This window comes from Ursus maritimus, unplaced genomic scaffold (genome assembly GCF_017311325.1).
Source record: "Ursus maritimus isolate PB19 unplaced genomic scaffold, ASM1731132v1 scaffold_6, whole genome shotgun sequence".
In the NCBI taxonomy this organism is placed as follows: Eukaryota; Metazoa; Chordata; class Mammalia; order Carnivora; family Ursidae; genus Ursus; species Ursus maritimus.
The window spans coordinates 30084303-30103315 of record NW_024426774.1 but is presented as its reverse complement, the minus strand read 5'-3'; the positions used below and the strand labels follow the sequence as shown (position 1 = coordinate 30103315).

Genomic DNA, 19013 nt, shown 5'->3' with positions numbered 1-19013 from the left:
TCTTCGGGAGCTTGGTACTATCTTTCAATACACTTTTTTGCTTTGCTGCCCACCACTATTCATCTGGTCTTCCTCTTCATTCTTCGAAACGGTGTGACCAAGAACCATGGGCACAGAAAGAAAAGAAATTCTGCAACAGTAGGTCCTGAAACTAAAGCTTTGTTAGTCCCATCCATCTCTTGGTATTTTGGCTCCTTTGTGCAGAAGAGAAAATGGAGGATCACAGTTGACGTGAAATTACCCAAGGGCATCAAGCAAGGAAGTGGAGGAAGCTGGAGCCCTCTCCTTTGGGCTCATAGTCCAGAGCCTGCTCTGTGATAACACCAGTCAAACCCACAGCAGAGGGCTGCTGGGAGGGTCGGGAGATAACAAATGAGAACATGCTTTGTAAGCTCTCTCTGAAGGGTCATGTCGCTAAAGGCATTATGATTCAATGGGCAGTTGATCTGGAAGATGGGATGCTGTCAACTTGAATAATTTGTTCAAAGGATATATATTCTTTCCTGAGTTTTCCACACTGGCTTGCTAGGTTTGTACAATAACAAATATCTCTGGCTTGATTCAAAGTTGCAAGCTCCCGAAAGTGGCATGGGTAATAAATTGATAAATCTCCCAGGCTTGCGGCTACTTGCCTAAGCACGAAAACAGAACAGAGAAGCTTTATCGTAGGAAACAAGAGAATTCCTCCTTATCACTCTACCAGAACGAATAGTTGATAAACACTCAACAGTTCTTAAGAGACCAGGTTGAGGAGATAAGAGAAGTAAGGAGTGGTCTCCTGAATTTACAATGATAGAATAGGTCCCTAAAAACATTTTCTCCGTCCAGAAACTGTTGCCAATGGTCACAGCTCACTCTAGATCCTGGGTGTACCAGTTCATGCCCAGTGAGTTTTTCTTCATCCAAGTTTCATCAGTGGTGGGTCAGAAGGGCCCACCAATCCCCTGAAGGTAACTGGGGGTCAATAAACTGGGATTAGGTTGAGCCCAATTTAGCGCATTTGCATTATAAAGTCTATGGAGAATAAAGGCAGGAGGGCTTAAAGTGGCCACTCTTCTATTTATATCATGGGCCTGCTCGCCTTGCGTGAGTAGAAATTACTAGTAACATGTTCTTTCTCCATCATCTCCTCACCTTTCTCGGTTTTTATATAGCAAGGTCATTTCTTTAATTGTGTCTCAACTCCTAGGGTGCTGGGGGTGGGCCACGTGGAGATTCCCTCTCACCACTTTGTTTATAGAGCTACTCTGCTTAGCCTTGGAGAAGGTTCTTTAGGGCCATGAAGGGTGGGTAGGGGTGGAGGAATAGATGTGGGCGGGGTCTGGTGGGGAGGATGAAGCACAGAAGGTGAGGAAACTGGGTTTTCAAAATCCTGGGATTTTAGGATCTTGCTGCTTTGAGGTGCAACTTTCATTGCCCAGACTGTACACCGAAGCTTAACCCCTTGAAATAGAAGTGAGCCATTTGCCGAGGCTGACGTGCGAGCCAAAGAGGGAACCACATCTTTGGAACTTCCCTTTTTTGCATCCCAGAATTCTAGGTCAAGGGTGTTACATTTAATGAAGTATTTGACTATTAACTTTAGAGAAGCAATAACCCCAAAGCTAATTGTAAGGAATTCCTAAATTAGAATGTGCACTGTTGAGACCTTTGTGGCGTATGACCCTGCTTGCTGCTGCCAAAACAGAACAAAGAAGAAACCAAATTGATTTCCGCTTTCCCTCGGAACAGAAAATGCACAAACATGGGATACAAGTTAGAAGGTCTGGACTTTTCTATCTGTGCTAACTTTCTAACATTGGCCAAGATCAATAAAATGAAAACCACTCTCATCGGTAAAACGCAAGGGACGATGGGAGTTACCGTATCGGAAAAGAGAGAGGGTATGAGGATTGTGATTAGAAATTTTTGAAGTGTAAGAGAAAGATCGGTTTCCATTGCAAATAATAGGACTTAAGGTGACATCACGGGCATGACCCTTCCATTGTCCCCACATTTCCATTGCTAACACCAATCCCACTGAAACAGGTCATGTGGCCACAATGCCCATCCCACGAGCCGTTCTCCTCTCAGCACTCCTTGGGACAGTAGTGAAAGAAGTGGCAGCCAGGGTTATTGAGCATGTGCAAGGAGCTTTATCAATATGTGTTCCGTGCTTTACCTCATTTATTTCTCACTGGAAGCCTTTGTGGTATCATCATTTTTTAGATGTGGGAACTCAGGGGTTAGGTCACTTGCCCAAGATTACACAGCTAACAGAAATACAGTTCTTTCACTTTCTCTAAGTGTTCTTCTCATTCACTCTGACTCAGATCATCTTTTTGCTGTTGCTGTTAATTTGGTCTTCTGGTCATTTTCCGAGGTTTCCACCTTAGCTGCCTGTTAATTTCATTGGCATATCTATAAACTCAGATGGATCCAGTGAGGTAAATCCTATTACGTTGCGAACTCTTTGAGAAGAAGGGATTGTGCCTGTCACATTTATGGCTGTATCCTCTGACACATGGTAGGTGCTCTATCCATATTTGTCATATGAAATGTCTGTTATTGAAAGAATGGTATGTCTTTAGGGATTTGCCTTTGGGCTGAAATCAGGCTTCTTGAAGCTCTGAGTCTGAGCTGATGATTCCTGGGAGGTGTTCTCTGGGATTGCGGGTCTGGTCAGGTAGATCCCCCGAGGGCAGCCCCGGTAGAACTACAGCTGTAGGATCCATCCAGAACATATGGCTGGGTTCTGAAGACTGTTTGCAAGAATTCCCACAAATATCATAAGGTGGTATAATTGTTCAAGAGACGTATGTATGTCTGTGGTCTTAAGGCCAGAATGAAATTTCTCCTGAGAATCCTCATAAAGAGAGTCTTGCATGATGGTTATACCATGTTTTCAATAACATCCATGCAGGAGACACCATGGAGATACTCTATGGCTCTTTTCTATGGCTAAGCTCAGTAGAGGTGGATGGTAGTTTCCAGAAGTGCAATCAGAAGTCATCAGGCCCAACCCTTCGGATACCACAAAAGAGGCAGCCCTTCCCCTGTTTTACTCATCTGGTCTCCCTGGCTGATGCCTTCTAGGGGGGTTTGCCCTCTGGGGCGGTTGGGCACCGTGGGGAGACTTCACTCTTGGATTGTTCTAAAAGCAACACTGGAAACTTAAACACACGCTCTCATGCACCCTGTGCCTTCTCTCTGACCCATTACCAATCCTGAAATATGCTGAATCTGAAAGACCATTTCACTTGGAGGGAGCCAAAATAAGGAATAATAATATTTGTTTTCTAAAGAAGGCAGTGGAAAAATGGAAAACAACCCAGCAACCCAGCCACCCAGTTTGCTGCTGGTGTCCTTTGTTTTGATGCAAATTTAAGAGAAACCCTGCCCAATAAAGAGAAAGGGACAGCCCAGGACCTGGTCCCCAGAAGGGCAAGTTTTCATTCTCTCCCGCATGCTTGGCTAATGCTGAAGGGTTTTGGAAAAGCCACTTATTCAAAATTAACACTTACAAAATTTTCCAGCCCGTGGGGAGTCTTATAATTTTCTTTGGAGCGGCAAAAATAAATTTCAGACCTTATCATTTTGTCATTTAAAGTCCCTAAATCTAGAGCCAGTGTGATTAGGAATGCTGGCAGACTTGCAGGGAAAAAGCTCTCTCCCAAGACCTCGTTGTGTTCCAGCGAGCTTGCCAGTTCTGCCTGTCTGTCCGGCAAGAGATTGTGTAATGCCAACACTCCTGGGAGCCTACGGAAGCTGAAAGAGCCTGCCTGGCACTTTAACCTACTCCAGCAGGTCCCCCAAACAAAGGATTTCTTCATTGTCCCTTTGCAGAACCAGCCCGGACCACGTCCTGCTGGATTTAAAGCTATAAACCATCCATGTACTGGCATGGGTGGCTCAGAGGTAGCCCTTTTCTCATTTGTGTGAGTCAGAACTTCTGAGCTGACTAGGACTGTACATTCACAATGACAATAGCACCCGGGGGTGTGGCCTCGGACTACACAGCGTGGCAAGTGTAGGTTCCACTGAAGGCAGAGCCCCTGGCCGGAGCAGGTGACGGACACCAGGATGGGATTGCTGCTCCTTGAAGGGGGCAGTGGGGGAATTGGGTAGCTCTGGTTTCCCTTGGATTACCTCTAAATCACAATCTCAGGGAGGTCCAGAAGGCTGTGTCTCAAAGAATTTGTCTTTTAAATATGTCCACTGATAGGACCCTGTCTCTTGGTGAAAGCTGCTGGGTGTTAAAGAGTGCCTTATTAAAATGTAATGGCCCTATGGCAGATTCTGCCTTAAACATGACCCGTTTTCCAGCAGAGACAATCAAGAGCAAGGAGGAAAAGCCTGGGGCAGGGATGGGGGCGTCAGAGCCCCAGGCAGGCAAGGCTTAGACTGGAAGAGAGGTAGAAGAGGTTGAAAGAGAAACATTTTGTTTCCACACTGCACTGCCTCCCACTGCCACCAGGAAGACAAAACAAGGCGTTGGGGTCCCTCTGTGTCATCAGTGGGTTGAGGACAGAGTCAGGTTGGGAAGGAAAAGGGGAGAAGGAAGAAAGGAGAAAGGAAAGGGAGAAATGAGAGGTGCCTGGGTGGCTCAGTTGGTTAAGCGTCTGCCTTCGGCTCAGGTCATGATCCCAGGGTCCTAGGATTGAGCCCCACATCTGGCTCCCTGCTCAGAGGGGAGTCTGCTGCTTCTTCTGCCCCTCCCCCTTCTCATGATCATGAGCTCACACACTCGCTCTCTCAAATAAATAAATAAAATCTTGGGGGAAAAAAAAAAGGAAAGGGAGAAAGGAGAAGCCTTCAGTGGGGGATAGGGGTAGGCGGCTAGTCTCGGCCGGGGGGGGGGGCATGCCCAGTTGCCCCCTCCAGCCATCGGCCGCTGACAGAGGGCCCATGGTGCATCTGAAGGTGCAGGCAGTGGGGGAGAGCGGAAGGGGCACTGGCCTGGATGGCAGGAGTTCTGGTCCCTGTCCTGCAGTGCCTGGCTGGGTCACCTCTGGGGTTTCTTAACCACAGCAGGAGGGGTTGGCAGAACAGAACAGTTCTCGAGTGGTGAGTTGGTGATGGTGGGACAGCCCTGCGATTCCACCACCGGTGGGGAGCAACACCCCACCCAGAAGACATCCTGATGAACCCAAGGGAGTGGCTGGCTGTAGAGGCCTTGGTCTCCCTTAGTTCCCGCCCCACTGTTGGCAGAAGGTTCATAGGAGAAGTGCTTGGAGACCGCTGCTAGTCTTAATTCTTTTCTTTAACCTTGAGATAAGAACGCCTTTGTTTGAGTCTCAAGCAAGTCTCAAGTTATGTAACTCACTTTTCATAAAACTCTCCCTGACTGCTTTATATTCAGCCTTTTAGCTGCCCCGGTTTGAGGCTTTCATTGAATAGGTGGCCTTGTATTTATGCTAAGTGTTTTGTCTTTGTCTTTCAGATCTTGACAGGATAATCACATTGGTTTGTTTAGTAAACACGGAGGCCCGCTCTACCACCACCCAGCTGCCTGGCGCCTGGCCTGGGTGGCCTGGGAAAGCTTTGCTCTATCACAGGGCTTCAGGGGAACCAGCCCCAACCAAACGAGATCTGCCTCCTTCCCAAACCCATAGCCCCTCAGAGACCCGGACAATTTTGTTCTTGTCTGTAGAGTGAACCCCAGGGACAAGCTTTAGTCATTGCTAATTCCTTAGAGTGGTGCCCTGTCCACAGTAGCTCCCTTCCTCTAGCTGTAGTCCTTTCAAGGTCTTCATAACCTTTCAGCTATTTTAAATTAGCTATTTACTAAGTTTCATTTAGAGTAAGTGCCGTGTTGCACTTTGCACTGGGGTGGGAGCTCCCCACAGGAGCAGGTGCCCACAGGTGTGCTTTGTATCAGGTAGGTGCTCAACCATGCAGCCAACAACCACTTACTGACCACCCAGTGTTTACTAGGCACGGGGCATGCTGGGATAGACGTGTACATAAATTTTAAAAAAGTGCTTAGAGGTATTGGCAAAACTAGAAGTTTCCTCAAACCCTCATGTTCTCCCCTGCATTTGGGAGGTTGCCATCCACTGATTCACTACTCGATGTGCTAGATCCTGGGATGGGGCTAGGGAATGCCAGCGATGAATAAGACTTGTTCTCAAGGGATCCACTGGCCAGTGTGCTGTGGGGGGCGTGAGGAGAACAGACGTGGAAATGAATAACTCCGATTACTGTGAAGTTGGTGTCTCCGTGGAGTGATGCATTCAGTGTCATGAGAGCAGTAATTGGAGGAGGACGACGAGAGGGCTCCAGTTTTACCGAGTATGGGTACAGCAAGGGTTTGACAGGAGAGGAGGGGAAGAGCATTCAGGCAGGAGGAACAGCACGTGTAAAAATATGGAGCCGAGAGAGGATTTGCTGGTTGCCAGAACAGGAAAGAGTTGCTGGAGCTTTTTACAGGTGTGGGAAGGTAGGGGAGGCAGAAGAGGGAGAAAGCTTGGAGAAGCCATGGGGAATGAGGCTGGGAAGGTTAGCTAGGGCCAGATTGTGGAAAATCTGGCCCCAGGGCCTAATAGGGCAAAGAGAAGTAAGTAGGGCAGCCCATAGAAATGTTGATCTTAGGCTCCCTGTGCTGGTTGAGAAGGACCTGAGTAGTCAAAGAGGGCATATCTACAGACCTCTGAGTCCTGACTTGTTGCTGAAGCTCTGTTCTAGAAATTTTCAATAGCATTTGGACACATTCAGGGGTAGGGGCAAGTTTGGGGAGACCTTTTAAAGAAAAAGAATACCAAATTGGGTTACAAGAATGCTGGAGTGCCTCCCAGAGCCCTGGAAAAGACTTGTACAAGTGGGGCACTCCGAAGCTTGCCCTTTCACCAGCCTCAATCTCTGGAACCTGAGTCGTGTTTATCTGAAATACTGCAAGTCAAAAGTAAGGCCTGATTTTATGATTTCACAGCTATTTCCCTGGGAGAAAAGTCTTTTGCTGCCAGGTCTTCCTCTGCTATACACGAGTCTTGGTCCTGTGCCCTCTTTTCTACCTACACCCTTTCCCTAAGTGACCAGCTTCTCGCACGACTCGTGACGTCTTCTATGCTCTGGCCCCTACCTGCCGTTCAGGCCACCTCTCCCCTCTCTCTCCCTGCTCTAGCCGCAGGGGCTCTCTGTCTGGTCCTCAGGTGTGTGAAGCTTCCTCCCATCTCAGCACCTTTGCCTCTGCCCACCTGGGTTCCCTCTGCTTCCAGAGCTTCCTCTTCGCTTTCAGGACACCGCCTCAATGGCCCCCCTCTCAGGGAGGCTGGTCCTGGTCATCCAACCTCATGGAACTCCTAGTCACTCTCTATTGCACTGCTTTGCTTTCTTTTCTTCATTGCACTTTTCACGTAACCAAACTCATTTATTTATTTATTTATTATTAGTCTCAGGTGTGCAACATATGATTCCACAATTCTCAATTCCACATTCCTCAATGCTCACCGTGATAAGTGTAGTCACCATCTATCACCACACTACGTTATGACAATGTTATTGGCTGTTGAAATCTTATTTTTCATTTCGCTTTTTACTATCTGCAAAAATGTCTCCCACCACATAAGCTGCTTGAGTGCTGGGACCTCGTTTGTCTCGCTCACTGTGCTTATATCCTCAGCCCCTGGACACTCGACTTTAAAGGAGTTATAATCCTTTGCATTTGGGTAGAACTTCCTAGTTTCCAAAAAACTTTTACATACATAATCTCACTTTTACCTCAAAGGAACCCAGTGATGTAAGTAGGAGAGGGATTGCTACGGCTCTATCTTAAACATGAGGTGATTGAAATTTAGAGGGGTGGAATGACTTGTTACAATTTTCCAGCTAATAAGTGACAGCCCCAGGTCCCTGTCCATCAAGATCAACTCTCTTTTCATTTTGGCTCATATTTTGCTAAGACTTGTTTCTTCTCCTGTTCCTCAGAGCAAGGGAATCCATCCATGTAAGGATTGAGAAAGCACCTGTCCCCGTCCCTCTGAGAGGAAAGGAAATGAGAGCTTGGCTTCCACATAAAGATTTATGGCAGACAGTCTAACCTTCACCTGTGGGCTGAGCGGAGAATGAGAATGAGAATGATTTCCTTTGGACAATATCAGCCCATTCCCTATGTGTAGCAGAATTTTGTTACCTATCATGAAAACTGAAAGGGAGTTGAATTTTCATTTTGATTTAACGTCAAAAGCATCAACTGCTGGGCAATTTCACATATTTTACCCTTAAAGGCAAACCTATTAGCTGGTGATTGAAGAATGAAAGCCAAACTTGCTATTTTTAAAAATAGAGGTATGACAAGTAATGTTTTTCTAAAATTGTCTAGAGAATCAGTAATAGAACAGGGAGTTCAGAAACTTGCAATTCCTGGTCCCCGTCAAAGACTACTGGAAGTAAATTTCTACAACTCTCTGGGCTTCAATTCTCCATTAGTAGAATCTTGAGAAAACGTTGATGCCTTTAAAATACTCGATGTGACCCTTGTATGGATTTTTTTATCGACAAATTATGTAGAAATGTGTGCAAATCACATAGAGCTCAGTAAGTTTGCACAAAGTGAACACTCATGTGGTCACCTCCCAGATCAAGAAATAAATCATGAGCAACACCCCAGAGTCCTCTTGCCTGTCCTTCCAATAACTACCCTTCCTGAACAAAGGTAACCGCTATCTTGAGTTCTACCACAATAGATTAGTTTGATCTGCTTTTGAACTTTATACAAGTGGAATCATATTGTATGTAGTTGTCTTTTTTGGGGGGGGGAGGGTCTGGCTTTTTCTGTTCCAGGTTATGTTGGTAAGACTCATCCATATTGTTGGGTATAGTTATGGTTTGTTTATTCCCATGACTCTATAGTAGCTTACTGCCTAAATATGCTACATATCTATTCTGCTGCTGGTGGCCATTTGGGTTGTTTCCAGTTTGGGGCTATTATGAATGTGCAGCTATGACCATTTTTATATATGGCTTTTGGTGAAAATATATGTGGATTTTAGTTGGGTATAAATCTAGGAGTAGAATTTCTGGATCATAGGATATACTTATATTTACAGATACTGCCAAAGAATTTTCCAAAGTGGTTTTAGCAATTTCTTCCTCCATCATTAATGTATGAGAGGAGGCCCAGTTGGTCCACATTCTTTTAAATACTTGACATTACCTATCTACTCATTTTAGCTGTGCTAGAATGCGACCAATGATGGATTTTAATTTATTAAATTATACCAAATTAAATTAGTTCCAATTTAGTAAGTGTATTTGCAGAATTGCACCTAAGAAACCCGAGGTTAGGTAAAGATTAGGTCAGTTTTGACGCTCAGTTATATTCTTATGTTGCTCTCTAATTCCTTCAGATATATAGCTGCAGCCTACCCAACAAGATGGCAAGCTTCTCGAAATCAAGGGCTTTGTCATTAAACTTCTTTCACATCTGTTGTAGCCCTTAGCACAGTGCTGGGCGCAGATAGTTCTGATTGAATTTGGCTGAACTGAATAAGGGCAATCCCACCAAGGTCTGTCTATGCAATATCTCTCTGTTCCTAGTTCCTTGCCTAATCACTGTTTTCAGGCACCTTCTAGCGTGATGAAAGGATCAGAGAGGAATTCTAGAAAATGTTTAATTCCTTGATGTTCTATCAGAGCCTACATTCCAGGTGCTAAAACTCTTTAGGTAGAATGAGCCCTTCTATTTTCAACAGGGTTTTCCTGAGGCACGTACCTTAGGCCACCAGAAAGTAGAACAGACAGAAGACCGTCTTACCCTGCGTTATCAGGAGGAAGCATTGTTTGAGTCCTTCCATGCTTGAAGGGGTGCTTTGGACTCAAAATGTCTGATCTTGTTACACTAGCCTAATTTCCCTATGGCTGCAACCAGTTTGATAGAAATTTCTCCAAAGGCCACAGTAATCGCTATGATACTTAGTTCCTTGTTTTGCTGATTTTTTTTTGTCTGTCCTAATTTTTAAGAACTATTTCTGTCATCTCATCAACTAAAGGATCTGTACTCAATTGTCCATTTCAACATGCAGCCTCGTATCATGCTATGCACATTTTTGTTCATATTGAATGCTGGCTATTTCTGAACTGAGATCCTGAGATGTTAAGTTAGTACATTTTTACAGTTCTGATTTAGTTTGGAATTAGGCACTTACTGAAAATAATTGGTAGAACTATCCCTCCACTCCCATCCCTGGCCTTTCAGTTTTGGACTCTGACATTCAGCAAGGAAGATAGGTTTTAACAGATGTGGTCATTAAGTGGGGATTAAAGAAAGAAGAAAAAAATGGGCCTTGAGAAACATGTATAGAATGCTGACAAACAGAGCCAGGTTTCAGAGTCCATTTGGGCCACCTGCTATCAGACCTATCAAGGTAAGAGCGTGTGTGCACGCGCGTGTGTGTATGTGTCTGTGTGTCTGTGTGTAGGGGAAGGCTCAAGAAATGAGAAGTCCCTGAAAAGAATATTGTGGTGAGATCCCAAAAGCATATCAGTTAGTAATTGTATACAGTCACTAATGGGAACAGGCTTGTTCTGCAAGCTGAAATCACAATCAGTAGGTAATCAGATCTAGTGCTCTGGGGCCTCCCCCAACACGGTGATTGTTGTAGACTAGACCAGAGCACAATAGCATTGTTGATTCTTTCCTCTTTCTCTCCTATCAGGGCTGGCCAGATTCCCAAGATTTCTGGGGAGAGGGAGGAGGGCTGTGAGTTTCAGAATGTTTTTTCTTGGGGGATAGGCCTCATGTCTCAGCCCTTCTTGGAGATCATATGTCTCCTATCATGTGTTACATACATGTATGTGTCTCCCTTCATATATGCATTTGCTTTTCATTCTCGGATTTAACTGGCTATGACTCTTGGGTTTATCAAATTCAGGCACATTAGGCAAGTCCATGTGTCGTTTTGGGTAGGTAACCAGGGGCCATAAACTTGGGATGGATCAAGCAGGCAGATGAATATGAAATGGAGTCTGTGCAAGCTGGAGAATCTACTTCCCTTCCAAAGGGGGAATCACTAGTCAGCTTCTGACAATGGTCACCATGGTCAGATGTGATTTTTTGAGAAACATCCAGAAACTCAGATTTTTAAAAATGTGATTTCTTGATTTTTAAATGTTGGTAATTAATTTAGAAATTTTAAAAACCACTTTATTGGCAAACTATGTGAGGATAAAATAAAACAAATCTGTAGGTCTCATTTGGCTCCCAACTCTGGGCCTCCAGGTTAAATTGACTTTCCGCAGAGAAAAATCCAACTTATGAAAGTTACTTTAAGTTATGGGAGACTATATTATAAGGATACGTGTGACAATAAGATCAACAGGATTTTCAACTATGCAATAAGGCCTCATAGAAACCCAGGACCTCTATTAAACAACACAGACAAGGGATGAACAGGAACAACGTCTAACTGGTACTTACTGAATATTGGAAGGTCCTTTAGCACCATCGACGGTAAACCTTATGCTTCTCAATTGGTGGTGTGTTTCAACTTAAGCTGCCTATGACTCCCATTACTTTTTCTGGTACTTGTAGAATTCTTGATTGGGTCTCAGGGCTTCCAGGCTTGTTCCCAGCCTGTTTGTGAAGGGCCTTCATTACTTCAGTTATGACCAAATTTAGGGGTAAAGGGGGGAAGAGTCATTATCCTTGTGGCAAGTGGACTGTTGGGGCAGGAGGAGCAGCTGGTGGGTCAGGGTATGTCTGGAAGTCATGTTCTTCTCTAAGACAAACAATTTGGCTGCCTTTCCATCAGCCATTCCTCCCTTCTTCCTTTCTAACAATATCTCAACTTTGTTCAGGTATCAGGCAACTTATGAGCTTCAGGGAAAGCTGATTTCAACCCAAAGCAGGGTGGATCTTGATTACACCAAACCAATCACGGCAAGGCCACTTTCCTTGTCAAAGATTAGTTTAGGAATTGGCATGAGTAGCAATTTTGAGCAGTGAGATTGCAAGGAAGTTTAAAGAAAATTTAAAATTAAATTAAAATTTAAAAAACTAAATTAAAACTTAAAATTCCCTCTGAAGAAAAGAGATTCAAAGCAGGAAATAGACCCTCTTTTGTTCACACCGTTGCATCTCTACGGAGCACTTAAAACTGTGGCAGCCAGTTTGCAGCTGTAGAGGATAAATGTGTACACAAAGGGCAACCTTTTGGTTGGAGAAAGGAAGAGCAGAGGAAGGAGAAGCAGAAAATTGGAAAACACAATGCGACCAGATGTCTTAATGATGTCATTGAACAGTGAGCTTATCAACCCTGAAATCATTTTACGTTTGAACTTACTGTTACGTGAGATACGACATTCTCCTTTTGTTGCTGATGTTCCTGGTTCAGTTTTCTGTTATTTTCAGCTTAAAGCACCCTAATGTGTTATCAATTATTATTCCACTTGGAGTAATGAAATAGCCTAGCTTTCCCTTCGCGATTCAATTGTGTCCTCAAAAAAGGGTTTACCAGAGGTTGCCTATGAGTTTAAATGTGGCCTTTTATGCTCCAGTCTGTGTTGGAGGAACCTGCTAAAGACTTGCAGATGTGATCAGAGATCTCACTGGCAGGAGAGAAGAGCTATCTCGGAAACCCATGGTGGATTGGTAGCTTGTGCCCAATACCATATCCTCATACCGTATACACCCCAGGTAGCTTGTGCCCAATACCATATCCTCATACCGTATACACCCCAGGTAGCTTGTGCCCCATACCATATCCTCATACCGTATACACCCCAGGTATGCTACCTGGGGAATCAGGCACAATCTTAGATTTAAAATACTCATACTCATTGTACTGCAAACGATCTAATTTTCAAAGGACCTGTTGAGCCTACGAAGTTGCCTTTGGGTCGTGATCACTATCTACAGGCCCAGTGTAGACCCCCGAGGCACAGTTTACCAGATCCCTGCCCCCCCTGGCTAGAGATCCCACACTTATCTCAGGGTGCTTCCCCAAAAGCACTCCCAAGTGTCTCCTCTACTGAAATACGTGATGCTACTGTCCTTTCTATTTCCTTCCCACCTTTGTTGTCTGTATGCTTCTCCCCTTCCCTGCCACCCAAGAGGGAATAGCTGGCCAGATTGCTTTAGCAGATGCTGGGGGAATAGAATAGAAACCAAGGTCATCTCACTCTTCATTTCCTTGCTGTGGGATTTGGGAGCACCATCTTTTGGTGAGCAGATGCAGATTCCCCAGAATCATAGGTGACTTTAATACATACGATTTATTCTCTTTTTGGGGGTTCCTGAATTTTTGTTGCTGAATTTCTCTTTCCTCTTTTCTGACCCACAGAGGGCACTTCTTTGCTTGGCAGCCTTTGCTTACACCTTCCTAAATTGAACTTCCTCTTAGCTGCTTCTGCCCGTTCTCGACCGCTCGTGGCTGGCTCCTTTACCTCCACATATCTCTTTTCTCTGTTTTTTTCACCAGAGGCCTGTTATTTTCCTTCCAGCCTTTCCGGAGCATCTATGTGTACACCTGAAATTTCAGCGGTTTTCTGGAGCTCTCTTGTCTTAATTTTGGGAAGCTGCCACGTCTTAGTCCGTGCACAGTATTTAACCTCACCCCCAGAATGGCCGCCAGCGCCTCAGTTCTCACATAAGCATAATGAAAGATGCTAAAATTGCTCTGAAAATAGTTTTCCCTGTTAAGGTATTAGACTGAAAGATTTTGTGTTCTTTTATACAACTGCATCGTCTATGGTGAGACGTAACGTGCTTATCTTGTCAAGAACAAGTCCCTACCTACCGTCATGATGAACTTCCCCCAGGGTTTCTTCATTGCATTTGACAAATCCTGTCACTCACCATCATTCAGGATGAGCTAAAAGAAAACACGGATGTCTGTGAGGACAGAGTTCCAATTCGGAATGTAGGGTGTTGCTGGTCTTGACCTTCAGATTTAAATATACCCATGACTAAAATCTAAAAATGCTGTTTTCCAGATGGATATGCACATTTTTGGTTCTACGTACTTAAAATAAGAACAGGAGGAAAATATTTAACCTGTGCTGAAATTCCTAAATATTTTTTAACACCTGTTATAGGGCAATTTTGTCTTCCTGAGCAAGGGCCAAAATACAGCTAGTAAAGACAATATTTCTCCTTCAAGTCCCTTTCGGCTTTGCACCCATTTTTATGTGCATTAGTTTTGTGTTGGGTTGGTCAAATATTCAGTGCCCTTGCAGGAAGGACAAGTAAGATTAGTGAGGAGGTGGGCCTGAGAAGTGAGTGGCAGAGGAGAGGCACAATATCTAGAAGGTGCTGCAGACCCTTGGTTAGAGGGGAGAGACCAGAAACAGAACTGGCTTCATGAGACTTTGAGGCATTCCCAGCAAGAGGTGAGAGGAAGAAACAGCAACATCTTTGAGAATCTTTAGGCACAAGCAGAACTGCTTGGAATAAAGCGTGGCAGGGCTGGCTGGAGGTTGATCTCGCTGCCTCTGTATGGAATATTCTCAGCTGTGGTGCCCACTGGACCAGAGGCTCCAGGAGCATCAGCAGTCTGCATACTTGGCACAGATCCTAGCTCTCTCCATGGGCGCTGTCAGCACCAGCAAGGATATGGCTTTGTCCTTAAGAACTCGGAGGAAAGCAGATGCTGATGGGAGGGGCGCTGGAGGAGATGGGGCAGCTGGGCAGAGAAGTACAAGTGAGCATGAATACTTGCTCAAGAGGAAACCAACCAACCAGCCTCTAAGTGATAGTGGTATGTTGCACCCCCTTCTGTTTTGGGGAAATGAAGGTGCCTGACGGATAAATACATTTTCCAGTGATCCTGTCACAGAGTCAGAATTGCAATCTGGAGCTCCCGTTTCCGGATTATCCGTAGCAAGTGTGATTGTTTCTAAGGATGAATTTCCATGGATTAAAATATGTAACATGTGTTGTGCTGGGAGTGAGCATACCTTTAAGATGCTCCAGATGCTTCTGGAATGGAGCAGAGAACGGGTATGAGATTAGAGCATCCTTGGTCTCTGCCAGCGCGGCCTAGTGTAGAGCCACAGAATAGGCTGGCGCGCGGCCCTTCTCCCGCAACAGGCGACTCTCCCCCGAAGCAGCGTGAGCTCTGCATCTGAGAAGCGGCCCACACGACATACACTGGAGCAGCAATCACGTTATCTTCTGAGATCCGCCACTGATGTCGCACGCTGACAAGGAAAGGACTTGTGGTGGGGGATCGTCAGGCCAAGCCCAAGGAGCTATTGGTATTATGCACCCAGAGTCCTCAAGCTGTTGCAGGTGAACAACTTAGTGGTTCTAAGTGCGCTCTCGAGGTCTACCTGTGAGTTCAAAGCCCGGCTCCACTAGCTTACAAACCGGGTAGCTTTGGGCAAACCAGTTAATTTCTCTTGGCTTCAGGCTTCTTGGTGTAAAAGGGGAAGAGTAGTAGTACCTCTGTTTTGGAGACGTTGTAAGCTCACTGAAAAAAAGTGATATAAATATATTATCATGGTAACATGAATTACCAGACGTCCGTAAGAACTGATAGATATTGTTGATAAGTGTTGGTAGAGGATTCCAGGGATCTTCCCCTGAGATTTGAAAATCTGACTCTGGTATCTTAGGCTCCATTGTTTTCTACTCCCTCCTAGAACAACAGCTAAAGGAACAGGGCTGCAGGCAGAGTGGAAAGCTTACTCAGGTGACCGTCTGGCAAGGGGATGGGGCCTGGGCTACATGCCCGTGTCCCAGTGCTCTTGTGTGGGGCCTTGCTGGGCTCTGCTGGGAGGCCGCTTGGCTGGTCTGGTCCCCGGGCACCTTGCACTCGTCTGTGCCATGGGAGCTGACCTGCCTGTACTTTGTTCTTGGTGTAGCCAGGACCCAGTGCTCTTTTTTGCGGATTCAGGTCACCTTGGTGTGGCAAACCTGTCTGAGTTGCACCTACAACCTTCATCTGATTCCTGGTTTAGGCTGAGCACTCTGTACTCACAGTTGTGCCCTCTGGTTCCCAGCTCAGCTGCCTTCCCAGTCCTTCATGGGCTATATGGTGACAACCAGGTCTCAGCCCAGGAAAACTCAGAGAGACAACCAAGGCCCATTGCCACCTAACGTCCACGCACCATTGTGTTCCATGTGCAGTGAGCATTTCTGAAAGGAGCAAGCCCCCTCTGTGCAGCCATTCCCTCCCCAGGTTCCAGACGGGGGAGGGGCAAAAATCTCCTCTGCTGCCGGTAATCCCTTTAGTCTCTTTAACTTCAACCTCCTGGATTCCAGCCCTCAAGAAACAAACCAGAATACAGGTACCCTTTGTCTCTCTAGGCCTGTGTTCTTAGACTCAAAGGCGGTTGGAACATGTGAAAGAGTCCTACAGTGGCCAGCTCCAACAGTACGTGGAGACCAGAGGGAAAATAATGTTTGGAAAGTATGGAAAAAACTGAGTCTAGGGGAAATCCTTCCAATCACTAGATGGGTGCAATTGTAAAAAGAAGATTTTGACCCCATCAGTAACGATTAGAAATGGAATTCATCCGCGACGAATTTCTGAGAATCAGCACTGCTAGTGGGGACGGCCGCCACTACTGCTACCCCCACTTCACTTGCGCTGTGGACACCGAGAACATTCGCCGTGTGTTCAACGACTGCCGTGACATCATTCAGCGCATGCACCTTCGTCAGTATGAGCTGCTCTAAGAAGGGAACACCCAAATTTAATTAAAGCCTTAAGCACGATTAAGAGTGAAACGTAATTGTACATGCAGTTGATCTCCCACCATAGGGCCTGATGGACAAGGCAGCCTTTCCTTCTCCCAAGTGATTTTGAGAAACCCCTTTCCCTTCAGCTTGCTTAAATATTCCAAATTTAGAAAGCTTAAGGCGGCCTACAGAGAAAAAGAAAAAGGCCACAAAAGTTCCCTCTCTCTTTCAGTAAATAAAAATAACAGCAGCAAACAGAAATAATGAAATAAAAGAAAAAAAAAAAGAAAGAAATGGAATTTCTCTCGGGGCACCTGGGGAGCTCAGTCGGTTGGGCATCCGACTCTTGGTTTCTGCTCAGGTCATGACCTCGGGGTTGTGAGATGGAGCCCCGCATTGGGCTCTGTGCTGGGCATGGAGCATGCTTGAGATTCTCTTGCCCTCTGCCCCTCTCCCCCTCAAAAAGAAAAAAAAAGAAAAGAAATGGAATTTCTCTCCTGTCAAGAATCTACTGCAAAATGCAACATATGCCAATTATAAATGCCACATGCATTTTCAATCCAGAGTATTCGAGATTAGTCACTGAAAAGATAACTTGATATGCTCTGAAATCTGACACTCCTGCACAAAAGATCTGATCGAGGGGCGCCTGGGTGGCACAGCGGTTAAGCGTCTGCCTTCAGCTCAGGGCATGATCCCGGCATTATGGGATCGAGCCCCACATCAGGTTCCTCCGCTGGGAGCCTGCTTCTTCCTCTCCCACTCCCCCTGCTTGTGTTCCCTCTCTCCTTGGCTGTCTCTATCTCTGTCAAATAAATAAATAAAAATCTTTAAAAAAAAAAAAAGACCTGATCGATATCTCCCCAAATTTGACAATAATCCTCAAAAGTCACATGACTTCAATGAGAAAATGTTAAAAGCTGACAGAGACTTTTTAAAACCCTCAATAAATAAGAACTTTATTAACTATGCTAGAAGAAAAACTAAATTGTCTTTCCATTTTCTTTTCAGAAAATGATATCCCCAAATTGGTATATCAGGAAGAGCCGATCAAAGACTGAACAGTCAAAACTTCAGAAAAATAGTATTAGGAAGATATGCCATAAAGTGAATTAATAAAAAATACTATTTTCTGGTATGTTTGTGGTACGTGTTAGCTTTATAAAATTTGTGATTTCTTTTCTCATGCTAAATAAATATTTACTTTTACATCTGATTTTGGTTCAGAATTTTTTTTTCTGAAAGAGGTTCCCCAACCTTGTGGGTGCTTTAGGCCCCACAAATCCTAGATCTGCTCCTGATGGGTGCTGCATGGCCAACAGTCTAATTTACAGTGGCCACCAATGGATATTTGGGCACCCCTGTGGGAGCATGTCCTGCAAGTGGGTGCCATTTAACATTCTTATCGCTGTCAAAACAAAATGACAACAACAAAAAATGAAGACCCACTGTGCTAGACAGCAGAAGCAAACAAGCGATTTTACCAGAGTGATTACCGCTATCCCGAATTCGGTGTTTATCATTGCTACGTACTTGTTTATCGTTTTAGCACGTATGTATTTTTATGCGTTGGTATCATACCACGCGCAGGCATTCTGGTTATCTATCGCTGTACGACAAATTGCACCCAAACCTAATGCCTTACGACAGCAATTGTTTCATTCTGTTTTATGATCGCTCACCTTCTGGCAGGGTGATCAGGACAAGCTCGAAAGGTAACTATGTGCCAGGCCGATCAGGCGGCGGTGACATTACCTGTTGCCATCTCAGCTCGAGCGAGGAGTGGTTATGGGAAATAGAAGGAAGGAGCTCACATTCTGAGCACTTGTACCTGAAGACAGACCCTGAGACTGGGAGGGAGGGGAGAAGTGGCGTGGGGCTTGGGAGGTGTTTGAGGTCAGCACGTGGCGTGGGGCTTGGGAGGTGTTTGAGGTCAGCGCAGATCTGTCAAGATATAATGATGAAACTACTCTGGAAGGATTAAATAGGTTCTAACAAGGACAGTCAATTCTAAGGGCATTGTCAAGGTGGAGTGTTCTGTCTGACAACTAGCCAGTCAGATTTGGGGAGCTTGGAATTAAGCTCGGTGTGAGATAGAAAAGATTTGACTGCTTTCCAGTTACAAATAAAATATGTTGATTCTAATAAGGTCGCTGTAGATATGTCCTCATCTTAAAAGAAGCTAAAATATGCAATTCCTTCTGAGACGCCTGGCTTTCCCACTGACTTCAAAGGCATTCCCGAAGTCTGGGGAGTGACGGGGAGGGTTAGGTGTATCCAGACGGGCTGTTTGCGGAGGATAACATTGACTGCCCTGTTCTCAGAGGAATGGAAAGCACATGGCAGTGTTTCCTTCACGCCACAAGCACATTTTCTGTCTCATGATGGCTACATCCACTTCCTTGTTATT

The 19013-nt window shown here is 45.1% G+C and overlaps 1 long non-coding RNA gene across 3 annotated transcripts in view; it reads left to right on the top strand.

Annotated features, from left to right (window-relative positions):
• LOC121100992 overlaps positions 1-17845 on the top strand; it is a 49790-nt gene extending 31945 nt beyond the window's left edge. For all 3 annotated transcript variants that reach the window (XR_005832808.1, XR_005832809.1, XR_005832807.1), the window contains exon 4: positions 17615-17845. This is a non-coding gene — a long non-coding RNA (uncharacterized LOC121100992). The remainder of the gene's footprint in view (positions 1-17614) is intronic.
• Positions 17846-19013: the final 1168 nt, after the last annotated feature.